The sequence below is a fragment of the Triturus cristatus genome, chromosome 8, assembly GCF_964204655.1.
Source record: "Triturus cristatus chromosome 8, aTriCri1.1, whole genome shotgun sequence".
Lineage (NCBI taxonomy): Eukaryota > Metazoa > Chordata > Amphibia > Caudata > Salamandridae > Triturus > Triturus cristatus.
This window is the reverse complement of record NC_140591.1, coordinates 936454646-936466896: the sequence shown is the minus strand read 5'-3', so window position 1 is coordinate 936466896 and position 12251 is coordinate 936454646. Positions and strand designations below refer to the sequence as shown.

General features: G+C 51.3%; 1 long non-coding RNA gene across 1 annotated transcript in view; it reads right to left on the bottom strand.

Moving 5' to 3' along the window:
• LOC146805278 (uncharacterized) overlaps positions 1–12251 on the bottom strand; it is a 130141-nt gene that overhangs the window by 98728 nt on the left and 19162 nt on the right. Inside the window, exon 2 of the long non-coding RNA XR_014967442.1 lies at positions 10296–10394. This is a non-coding gene — a long non-coding RNA (uncharacterized LOC146805278). The remainder of the gene's footprint in view (positions 1–10295; positions 10395–12251) is intronic.

The following is a 12251-nucleotide window of genomic DNA, read 5'->3' as shown; positions in this document are numbered from 1 at the left end:
CTTAGCCGACTGTTACAGTTTTTTAGAATCCCTATCCCCGGGGTTGGGGGGAAGGAACCCGCTGACTGTTTGGAAGAACATGAAGCTTGAACCACCAAGCTTTCTGGTTAAAAATGCGAGGTTAAAATGCTGGTTCTCCAGGTGCAACCTTGTAACGTCTTGCTACCTCTCTGGAGACTGCCGGTGCAGACATTGGCTTCTGACACACCTCCAGAATTGGCTCCGTCTGAGCTTCATTGAATGGGAGCAAAGGCTCGATCAGTGAAGAAGGAGAATGCAAAACCTCTGTGAGAATGTTAGACCTGACCTCAGCAGTGACCTCGGAGCCAACGTCGAAGGAAGTCCCTCAGTAGCTGCCAGCTGAGCCGAACGAAGTCAGGAAGGCTGCGGCCCAAAGCCTTACAGCGCCGGAGACACCTGCGGGATAAGCGTCGAGAACCTCAGTGTCGGGAGAGGCCATGACTGAGTCATCGGCATGAAGGACACGAACGGTGCCTGGACATAATGCTGGGGAATACCCAAATTAAAGGAGAGCATTCCCACGGGGCCAGCCGGCTTTGGAAAACATGCCAAACATCGCATTTAAAAAATGTGATGGATCCGCATCTGGTCCCGGAAAAGGTGGGTATGGATCCAGAGCCCCCTGGTATAGCTCAGTCCGAGGCCATGAGGTGGGTTCTGACAGTGGCTCTGGAGACACCGAAGCCGGAATAGGTGAAGCCGGCGTAACAGGAGACGCCTCCCTGCGTCGGCGAAACCCTCGACACCAGAGAATGTACCGGAGTCACCTGCAGAGGAGAGATGTCATTTTTTCTATGACGCCGCAGGATTGGAGAAGCCAACCTTAATGACTTCGAAGAACGACACCTGGACCCATGACGCCGCCGCTTCTTGTGTGTTTTGAATGACCTCGAGATGTGCGGGGTTGGCGACTTCGACTTTGTCCTCTTACGGCCTCTTTACCTTCTTCTCCCAGGCCATAAATAACTTTGTCTCCTTCGCCTTAAGGTCCTTTGGATTCATCCTTCTACAAGACGAACATCCTTTGACATCATGATCCGATGACAGACACCAAAGGCAATCTTAGTGGGGGTCCGTGATGGACATGTGACCTCCCACATTCCTTACAAGGTTTAAACCCTGACTTTTTCTGTGTAGCCATCGCACTGCTACGACTACAGATAGACTGTAACAAAGTAAATCCTACAAAGAAATTAAGAGACCCCAAAAAAACGTTACGCGTTGACGGCGCGGAAAAAAGTGAACGGACGTCAGCAAGCCAACGAGGTCTTCTTTTGGCTCCGATGGAGTCATATGGAGTCGTGAGCAGAGCTGTGCTATTGTGATGTCCTCGTCAACGTTGGAGAGCTATGAAACAAGTTCCTGTGGAATGCTGGTGCAAGGGTAATTAAAAAGGTGAGGAATCCACAGGCTGATGTATCCATCAGAATGAGTCTGTCCTTTTCCACTAGGCGGCCTCCCCTGCGCCCCTCGATCGCAAAATTGTGGTGGGCCCCCATTACGAGGGTGTTGCCAGGGCATGCAGGTGGGGGTAGAAACCTGCTTCAGCCAACCATCACAATTTATTACAAAGCCGCAGAATCCCTCAATCGCTGTTGAACTGCAGTCAGGTCTTCACTAATCATCTAGCTGCTCCACAGAATGCATTGTATGCCAGTAGGCTACTGGGGTCCCCTTCAAGCATTGGCGCAATGTCCACAGCATTAACCAATATCCTTCAATCAGTTCCAGCTCTCCGTGTTGTGTCTAACGAGTATTCGTAGGCCTCATGGTCCTGGCCTGTGCAGACCCCCAGCGCCTGTGCAGGCCCCAGCACAGGATGATGCCAGACGACTTAGGAGGGAAATGGGGTCCATGCCAGACGATCCCCTATGAGGCAGGCACAGTCATACTCGAGGGCGACAGTCTTTCTAACCGCTGCATTTATGAGTCACATCCAGGACGGCCTCCGCTCAAGAGGAAAACCTTACCTTCAGGGGATGGCAAGCCAATCCGCGCTGTCACCTCACTGGTAGACTCAACTCCAGCTCATGCCTGCAACACCGCTCTCCTCTGCTCAAATGCTCCCGATACCCACCCTATAGATCAGCCAGAGGGCACTGTGTGCAGAAGTCTGCCCCCGTTGGCTTCAGGCACGGATCAGCCTAGCACCCAATGCCAGCCGCCATCTTGGTGCTACCTGGACTTATCTTTTCATCTGTTCAGCTGCAATCTCGACCCTGCACCCGTCTCTGCTCACCACAACTCACAGCCGAGGGCCAGGGCATTCCTCCAAACCACCCAATGCCACTAAACTGCAGCAGTGGGGCAGAATGCCAACGGATGTCAGGGGCAACTATGGGACTCTCCCTTAGGGAGTGTAGTCGGCCATCTTGCTTGGGCACACCCAATCCTTTATCGAAGTTATTGAAGATCCCACAAATGGGAAATTGGGCCAGAACCTGGGAGTGGGAGAGGGGGGAGCTTGTGCACAATGGGGGGCTGGTACATTGACGGGAGACTCCGAGGCTTTGATGACCTGGTTGATGAATACAACATTACCCCCCACAAGTTCTTACTATATAGGACCATGGCAGCATGTCTACGTAGGATGTGAGGAGGACAGACAGAAACTGGCCACACATGGAGCCCTTGCACAAATGTTTACCACCTCTTGGCAGTCCCACGTGATCACATTCCTTCACAATGCTTTACTGACAAACAGGCCAAATTATACTGCCAGCCCTACAAGACAGATGGGCAGGTGACAGAGAGCACAACCTCACAGACTTGGACTGGCAACACTTTTTTTTTTCTTCTTTTTGTTTTTCACTTTCAAAAAACCTTTATTTGAGAAATATGCACAGTACAATTACATAAGTACCACAAATGGAAAAGATGAGGCACATCAATACAATGCTGCACAGCAGGAATACTTGCACGTTCATGCGACAATAGAGACAATGTCATGTGGAGTTATCAAAGATTCATAAAGAGGGGGCGAGAGCAAACGTTCAGGGGGGGGCACCAAGCAGAAGGGGGGGGTAAGCAGGGGGGATGGGAGGGCCGTGGATCAGTAGGGGCCAGCTTATGGACCAACACTGGCGGCCGCCGTGGGCGGGGAGCCAGCGGGGAGCGCGGGAGAGGTTGCTGATTGCTGAGAGTCACGGGTTGAGAGGTAGGTGATGAGTGGGCCCCATATGTCCAGTGGACGGGATTTGGCTGGCAGGAGATCCCAGAACTCAGACAGGAGGGTTTGGCAGTGCAATGCGTCTTCAAGCCAGAGAAGCACCTTGGGCGTGGGCCTGCGGCCCCAACACATGGAGACCCTGCACCTCGCCAGAACCAACAGCATGGCAGTCAGACGACGGGAGGCATCCGGACAAAATTTAACGAAGCCCAAGAGGCAGATCACAGGGTCAGGTTGGAGTGGTGAAGCGGTGATTTCGGAGATAATTGCACAGACCTCCCACCAATATGCCGAAACTCGGGGGCATAACCAGGCGAGATGAGCAAAATCGGCCATGGACACGGAGCAGCGCAGGCATCTATCACTGGCCACAAGTCCTAATTTATGGAGTTGGGCGCGAGTGCAATATAGTCTGTGTAAATATTTGAAGTGTATCAGACGCAAGCGATAGTTGGGGGAGAGGCGATTAATCTGAGTGCAGCCAGTCCGCTTGAGAAATCTCAATTCCCAGGTTCTCGCCCCATGCAGCGCGCGCCCGATCGGTGGAAATGGAGGAAGCCGCTAGTGTATAAGCATAGATCTTAGTGACCAATTTCTTTGGAGATGAAGAGGCGTAAAGCAGATCAAGAGAGGCCAACGATGGGGGAGGTTGGGGAAAAGTAGGGTGAAGCTTTCTGCAGGTCGCCCGGAGCTGAATAACAAAGTGTTCATGAGGCCAGCGTCGGGGGCAAGCAAGAAAAAAAGTCTCCCCAGGGTACAGATCCAAGAGTGTGGCAAGGCCGAGGCGAGCAACATGTTTAGCCATCCCGACTGGAGTGGGGGAAAAGCGGGGTGATGGGCGATGGGCATAGTGTTAGCTGAAAGTAAATCCGAGCCGGAGCTCTTACGAATGCCATCCCAGGCCCAGCGCAAGGTCTCGACCATATTGATCTCAGTGCGCAGAAGCTTTGCCGGAGCGAAGAGTGCAGTTGTAAGCGGCCACGGGTTAGCAAGGTCAGCCTCTACCACCACATGAGGTTTGAACGGAGTGGGGTGGAGCCAGAAATGAAGAAAACTGGCCTGAGCGCTGAGGGCATAGAGCTTAAAATCCGGGGCTCCCAGCCTGCTACGCGACTTCGGATGGGTCAGAGTATTATATGCGACCCTGGGTTGTCGTCCCGCCCAAACCAAGGTGATGAGCAGTGAGCGGACCTTACGAAAGAAATGAGCAGTGAGAGGAATGGGGATGTTGACGAAAAGGTATAAGAATTTTGGGAGTACCACCATCTTTGCGATCGCTATGCGCCCGTCCAGGGAGAGCGGCAGTCGGTTCTAAAGAGGGATCTTGGACTCAAACCAATCAACAGCGCGGCCGTAGTTGGCCCTCCAGAGTTCATCCACGTCCCTGCTCAACCAAACTAGTTGGCTCCGAGGCCCACACGAAAGGGTAGTCTGAATCAAAGGGGGTCGTGGCATCCGCGAGAGGGAATAATACGGATTTGTTCCGGTTCACCTGGATACCGGAATAGCCACCAAAGCGTATCCTGAGGGTGACGAACATAAAGGGTGATATCGTCCGCACACATTGAGACTAGTAAAGCCTGCGCGTGAAGCCAATGCCTCTCTGAGTATGATGCTGCCGGAGGCAAGCCGCAAGGGGTTCCATAGCGACAGCAAAGAGCATGGGGAGAGTGGGCAACCCTGCCTGGTGCCACGCCCAACAGGAATGGGCTCGGAGATCTGCCAGTTGATACGGAGGCGAGCAGTGGGGAGAGTGTATAAAAGTAACACTTTGCGGATGAAGACCTGACTGAAACCCAAACGAGAGAGAAGGTAGAAAAGGAAAGGCCATTCCAGGGTATCAAAAGCCTTGGTAGCATCCAGTACAGCAGCCACTGCCGGAAGTGACGGACTGATCTGATGCAGGACGGAGAAGATCGTCCGAAGGTTATGAGAGGTGGCGCAGCCAGGAATGAAACTGGATTGGTCTGGGCGGGCAATGAGTGGCATGAGAGGGAGTAAGCAGGAGGCGAGCAACTTGGCAAAGATTTTATTGTCCGTGTTGATAAGGGAAAGAGGGCAATATGAATCCCTTAGCTCAGGGGGCTTGTCCGGCTTGAGAAGTAATGTTAAAAGTGCCTCGCGCTGCGATGGGGGGAATTGACCCGATTCAAAGGATTCATTATACATAGCAACAAGATGCGGGATCAGTAAGGGAGCAAATGCCTTGTAAAAGGACGCCGTTAGGCTGTCGGAGCCAGGGGCTTTGTCACCTGGCATACTGTTTACAGTAGCTGAAATCTCCTCCTTAGAGAAGGGCTCGTCCAAGTATTCCCGATGCGCATTTCCGAGCCAGAGAAGTTCAAGAGTGTCAAAGTATTGGTTGAGTACATCGCGGGGCGGGACCGAACCGGCTGTATAGAGTTGAGTGTAGAATTCGGTGAATCGCGCTTTGATGTCATCTGGGAAGGTGGTGCGGGAAGGCCCACCATCTTGCAGGGCGGTGATATACGATGCCGCGCGAGGCCGACTAAGGAGATTAGCCAAAGCCTTACCGGGGCGGTCGCCCTCACCAAATCGACGCGCCCTCGCCTCTCTTCCGAGAAAAGCCAGTTCCCTATTTGCCTCGTCGGAAAATTTTGTAAGCTTCTGGGCAAGTGTGTCAGCGCTTGGGCGTTGGGCATGAGAGGCATCCAACAATTTGATCGCCCTTTCAATCTTGTCCAGAGTACCACGGATGGAGTGCAAGAAGCCAGATTGCTTGGAAATGCATTCCCCGCGGATGACTGCCTTAAAGCCTTCCCAGAGCGTGGACGGGGAGTCCACCAACCCCTCGTTGAGCTCAAAGTAATTCACTATTGCGGTCTGTATCTCATCACAGAATACTGAGTCGCGAAGAGCGTTTGAAGGGAGCCGCCATGCAAAAGCACGGCAGGGAGAGTGGAGGAAACGGAGCGATAAGCAGATGGGAGCGTGATCGGAAAGAGAGCGTGCCATATGGTCTATTGAGGTAATCCAGACCAGTGCGTCAGGGGAGGTGATCCATAGGTCCAGCCGGGGCCAACAGCCCCGAGAGCCCATGACACATGTGCCCTCGCGTGCCGCAGGGTGAGACTGACGCCATGCATCAGATAGTGAGTTGTCCAGGAGGATGGAGTTAAGAAGTGAGGCCACGCGTGGGTGAGAGAGATGGGAACCGGACCGGTCCAGGGCGGCGGACAGGGTCACATTAAAATCGCCCCCCCCTAAAGAAGAATAGCAGGGCCAAGAGATGATACGCGGTGCCATACGTGAGCAAAGAAGTCTGGGTCGTCACTGTTGGGACCATATATTGCACCGAGTATCAGGGGCTGGGCCCGCAAGGCGCCGCAAAGTATTACAAAACGCCCGTCAGGGTCGATGATTACCTGGGAAGTCTGCCATAGGAGCCCTCTGCGCAGCAGTATGGACACCCCCCGGGAATTGGAATAGAAGGGGGGAGTGGATTTCGCCCCAATGTCGGGAGAGGAGTCTGGTAGCAGTGGGCTGCATAAGATGGGTCTCTTGTAGAAAGCATATGTCCACCTTGTGCCGAGTGAGATGAGCATGTACCAAGCGTGGCTTACGGTAGTCATTCAGCCTGCGGACATTCCAAGTCCAAAGTATAGTGTCAGTCATGGTGCAGTAAGCAAGGGAGGAATATCCGGGAATAGTGGTATGGTGAGCAGAAGCTGCATGGATGGACGGTGAGCAATGCGATGAGATGCGTGTGAGAGGAGCATTACAATAATCAAGGGAACATTGCGACATAATATAAACATATATATCTTGCAATCTCTGAAATGAACCAATAATACAAACAGTTCTGGCCCCTTGGCCGGACGATGCTTAACACGAAGTAGAAACCTTGGAGAGGGAGAATCCGTGACCATGATGGTAATTATCCCGTGGGGGCATGGCGGAGCCCGGCATACACCCCAGCCAGGGAGACAGGGTGACCAAGCCGCAAGAGTATGCAGACATAGGGATGGCCTTTAAAGAGCAACAGAACTACACATCGAGGATAAACAGACTAAAAGAGGTGCCTCGGAGGGCCGCAGGAACCAAAGGTCTACATCAATATTACAGACCAGGAGAACAAGCAAACCTAAGGATACAACAGCAAAGGACTAAGAATAAGTCAGTCATTGTCACTGAGATTTTCAGCTGCAGCAGCCTGGGAATTTGCAGGTGAGGAGCGGTGAGATTTGTCGAGTTTTTTTGCAAACGCCAGTGCCTCTCTAGGATCCGGGAAGGTGAGAGTCTTTGTGCCCTGTTTGATGCGCAGTTTGGCCGGGTATGCTAGCGAGTAGGGGATGTCATGTTTCTGTAGGATCCATTTGGCCGGTAGGAACTCACGGCGAGCTGCCTGAACTGTGATGGTGTAGTCCGGGTAAAACGAGAGGTTGTTACCCTGGTGGCGGATTGCCCCTTTTTCCCTGGCTGCCCGGAGAATTGCATTGCGGTCCCTGAAGTTCAATATTTTGGCAATGATGGGACGTGCCGGAAAGCCAGGGCCCGGGCGGGGGCCAAGGGAACGATGGGTGTGCTCCACGATGAAAACCGGTGAGAGGACATCACCGAAGAGCTCCCGAGCCAGCTGTTCCACATAGTCCTCCATGCGAGAGATGTTGGTGGACTTGGGCACTTCGGTGATGTGAAGGTTACTTCGACGTGAGTGCGCCTCCAAATCCTCGTTCTTGTCGCGAATAATAGCTAGTAACTTGTCCATCTGTAACAGTTTCTGATGGTCCTGGGTAGCGGTATCCTCTGCGTCAGACACCATGGTCTCAACATGAAGGAGACGAGCATCGTGGGAGTCAACCTGGGCCTTCACCGAGTCCAGCAGGGCCGAATGTTGTTCCAGCTGCGTCAATATGGTGGTGACCGTAGATTTAACCTCCAGCATGATAGCCTTTAGATCATCCTCGCAGGATTGCGCCATTGCGGTAGTAGCCAGGGGGTCACCTCCGCCCGCACCGGCACCCTCCTGGCGTGTCTGGCGGCGCTGGTTGAAGGCAATCTTGGGTTGCTTGGGGTCAGTTCTGCCCATGACCGGTGGACGTAGGGAGTCGGAGCAGCCTAATGGCAGGAGTGGAGGCCGCAAGGAGAGGGAGCAGACCAGGGTGCTCAAGACGCAGCCAGCCGGCAGGGGCCCAGCACTCAGATGGGCCACTCGTGGAGGAAGGAGGGGTCCGATGGGCTGATGATCCGGTACCAGGCGGCCGCTGCAGTCAGGCGACCGACCAGCCAAAGTGAGGGCACAGCAGCTGTGTCGGGCTCAGGATGGGCAGGTTGGGCTAGTCGCTACAATTAGCTCCAGGCAGCAGGTACAGCAACGGAATCCAGCGCCAGATCAAATGTGGGTGCGACCCAGGTATTGCCTGGTTATGCCAGTGGTCCACAGCACAGCGGGGGTGAGTAGCACAAAACGGGCAGCTGGGCCAACAGGAGGAGAGGTGGCTAGGTCAGGCAGACCTTTAGGCTGAAGGTGATGTGGGGAGTATCACCAGCACGGAGTCCAGAAGTGTGCTACAAGTCCTCAACAGGGCCCAGCCGATGTAGTGCAGGAGGCCGCGTCTCGGTCAGGTGCCGCTGGGAGTATTCGCCGATCTTCGTGGGGCGAGGCAGCAGACCGCAGCGTCTACGTGGGCTATCAGGGGCCGAGGCGAGAGGCAGCAAGCGGGGCAGCAGCACCAAGCTGACTTCAGGGGAGTACCGCGAGACCACCACAGTGAGGGCCCCAGCGGCCTCCGAGGCAAAGTCTGGAGCTGTTGATCGCCATCGCTGGGAGCCGGAAGTCGCAGTGGTCAGGGGACCGCACACGGCAGGGGGGGGGGTCAAGGAGAGCAGGCCGCCCTCCTCGCCAGGCCCGATGCCAGAGGCCTAGACCCTGGGCGCAGAAGGAGAAATGAAGGCACCCGGTAGTGCGTAGGCTGTGCCGGGCGGAACGACGTGCGCGCCCCCAGTCCCGCTGCAAACGCCCCTGCAATAGCGAACCTACCAGCTCCGGCGTCCGCAGGGTGGAGGTGCTGCTTCGGACAAAGATCCGGTCCTGGTCAGGGTCCCGCAGGCGGCTCCGGGAGGGTCAAGAAGTCCGCGCGCCACAGAGCCCAGGCCCGGGTGCTGGTCCAACAGCGGCCCAGAGAGGCAAGAAAGGTCTCAAAACTCGCCACCTGAGCAGGTGAGTGGTGACGATGCGAGTTCAGGACGGCGATTAGTGAAATGCCTGCAGAATTGTGTATGATTTTGAGCTTGGCCAGCTGCAAAATGGCCGCACTCTGAGTGGGCTCTGCCGGCCAAGCCACGCCCCCCCCGGCAGCACATTTTTAAGTACACCCCTACATGTCACGCAATTCCCAGTTTTGTCTGATACAGGTATACTTTCTTCATAGGGTGTACTTAACCCGGAAACGTATTAATCTCATGACCTCAGGGGTATAGGCAACCTGCCCCAGATGTTCAGAGATTGAAGTGGATTTCTATTGTATGGTTTGGGCCTGCGCCACCCTGACGCACTACTCGGAAACACTGATCCAGTATATCAATATTGCTACAGGAAGCGGTATAGCATTATCCCTGATGGTCTGTCTACTGGGCCTCTTTCACAAGTCTAAAACTAATAGGATCTCCTCAAGATTTGCGGACCTAGCCCTGGTCTTGGCACAGCACCAGGAAACGCTCTATTGGAAATTACCCAAAGATCCCACGCTTCAGATATGAAGCAGAGAACTTCCAAATAGGCCACGTGAGTGAGTGCTACTGGGAACCAAAGAACAAAATGGGTTGCACAGCCCAGACTACACACAGGCATAGGATTTCATACTTTGAGATGCCTCAGAATAAATGTTGAGGGTCACCTGCTCCCGTTATCAGAGGACGAGTCCTCCAGGGAAGATCATGCCCACTCTTTTCCGAGCCACGCCACTGCCTCCTCCCACCAGAAACCCCCTTCACCACCCACCAAAAAGGCAGAGTAGGTTGATGAAAAAGGTAAGGCTAGTATTAGTCAAATAAACAAACACAAAAACTGTTCATTGCCATACAAGCAATGCCAGTAAATACAACACTGATGAAGTTGAATATCTACTAAATAGTTTATGCTTACCAAGGACTCACAACACTACTGTGTCCCCAAGCAACATATGATGCCTTTTCATCTCTTGCTAGCGAGGCAGTGGCCACATACACTTGGTTATCAAGAGCCCTACAAAAGAGAAACCAAACAATTGAGAATACAATGTATCCTAGTTTAAAATACAGCCAATTAATGTTACTAATACAAAACAAATTACAAGCATACAGGTCTATGTATGTATGTAGTAATGTAGTCCAGACAGGTTGAGGTATTTCAAGAGGATTTATTGTTAGATGATAAGTATCCTGGAATAAGCCCCACCAGGAGCAGCCAGCAGGCAGCTCAGCCCCATCACAACTGTGGTTTATCTTCAACCAGCACCCAACATTCCGAAGTACATCATAGTGCAGAAGCATTCCACTAGAAGGGCATTGAGTGGGTAAAAGCAAACATAGAAATATGCAATAGATAGAATACAACATACCTCCTTTCCTTCCACAACAGAAAACTAAACATAGAAACATAGAAACACCTGAAGGAGAAAGCGTACCAATCATTAGCCTCTATCACACCCACTGGCCAGACAGATGCGACAGAAGCCAATGCACAGCATGCAGAAAAACACAGAAAAGAAATGATAGAATAAAATCAGACACATTCCTTCTCTGAGAACACAATGCAATACAGGATGCAGAAAATAGAACAATAAAACATGAGAAGTGAAACCGAAAAGTACAAACACATAAATAGACACTATTATTCCCTCATCCAACCAACACATAAAAGGAACAAGAAGAAAAGTTAAACTGAGAGGATAGGTACTCTTCTTCCCTTCTCCAATGAATACACAAAAGAAACAGGAAGATATAAATACTTAGAGGAAACCACCTAAAGGTACGAACACAAAACAGTACTCTTATACCCTTCTTCAGTAAATAACGGAAAAGAGAATAGAAAATATCAAACAGAGAGGCAGAGGAATAAACAAAAGATCCCCACACCGCCCTGCAAAACAGCATTAAAAAATTAGATTGAAAATTATTGAACATTTGAGAGAGATATAAACCCATACAGAGACAACCTTGTAATATGGCTACACATAGAAAAAATGCAGCTCGATAGAAATTCCAATGAAACCTTGAGAGGGTTAAACCCCAAATCGACAACCTTGAAAACATTGAAAAACATTGAATAATTGAAAGGAAGCAACAACACATATTGACAACCTCAATCAAATTGAAAACCATTGAAATGTTGCCCTTTGAAAACAACTAGAATACATGCAAATTGATGAAACGATAGAGAAACACATTTCTTACCCAGAAATACTGGATGCATGCATGTACATTGATAAACATTGAAATGTTGCCCTTTTGAAAACAACTAGAACACATGCAAATTGATAAATCGATAGAGATACACATTTCTTACCAAGAAATACTGGACGCATGCGTATACATTGATAATTGAGTAGATAAATTGATATGTGCAATTCCTACAGGAAAAGCTGCACGTATGTTAATGTTAACTAAGCAAACTACGCAAAGGTAACTTACTATGCAACAAACATTTCTCTGAGGCAGGTTGACTTGAAACTCCTAAGGTAACAATTCTGTGGAGAAAACCAGAAAAATAGTCGAACCTTAGAGTCGTTGTGGCCTGTGAACACAACCAGTTATAAAACAAAAGGCTGAAAGTGAGGTACCATAGGCAACTTGAACCTTCCGTAAATAACACAGTGTGAGCAGTCTTAGAAACAACAAATGACTTGGCTGTCAACCATCGAACAATGCTGAAAGTTAAAAAGAACTTGCGAGTTCTTTCTTTGTCGAAGATGCACAGCAGAGAAACAAGCAAGGAAGACTTGAAAGAGATGGTCTCACCGCGGCATTCCTGTCTTGGAATAACTTTATCAAAACCGCTGAAGTTGAAAAAAAAAACACGTGGTTGGCAGGTTGAATGTGAGGTACCATAAATGAAGAACAC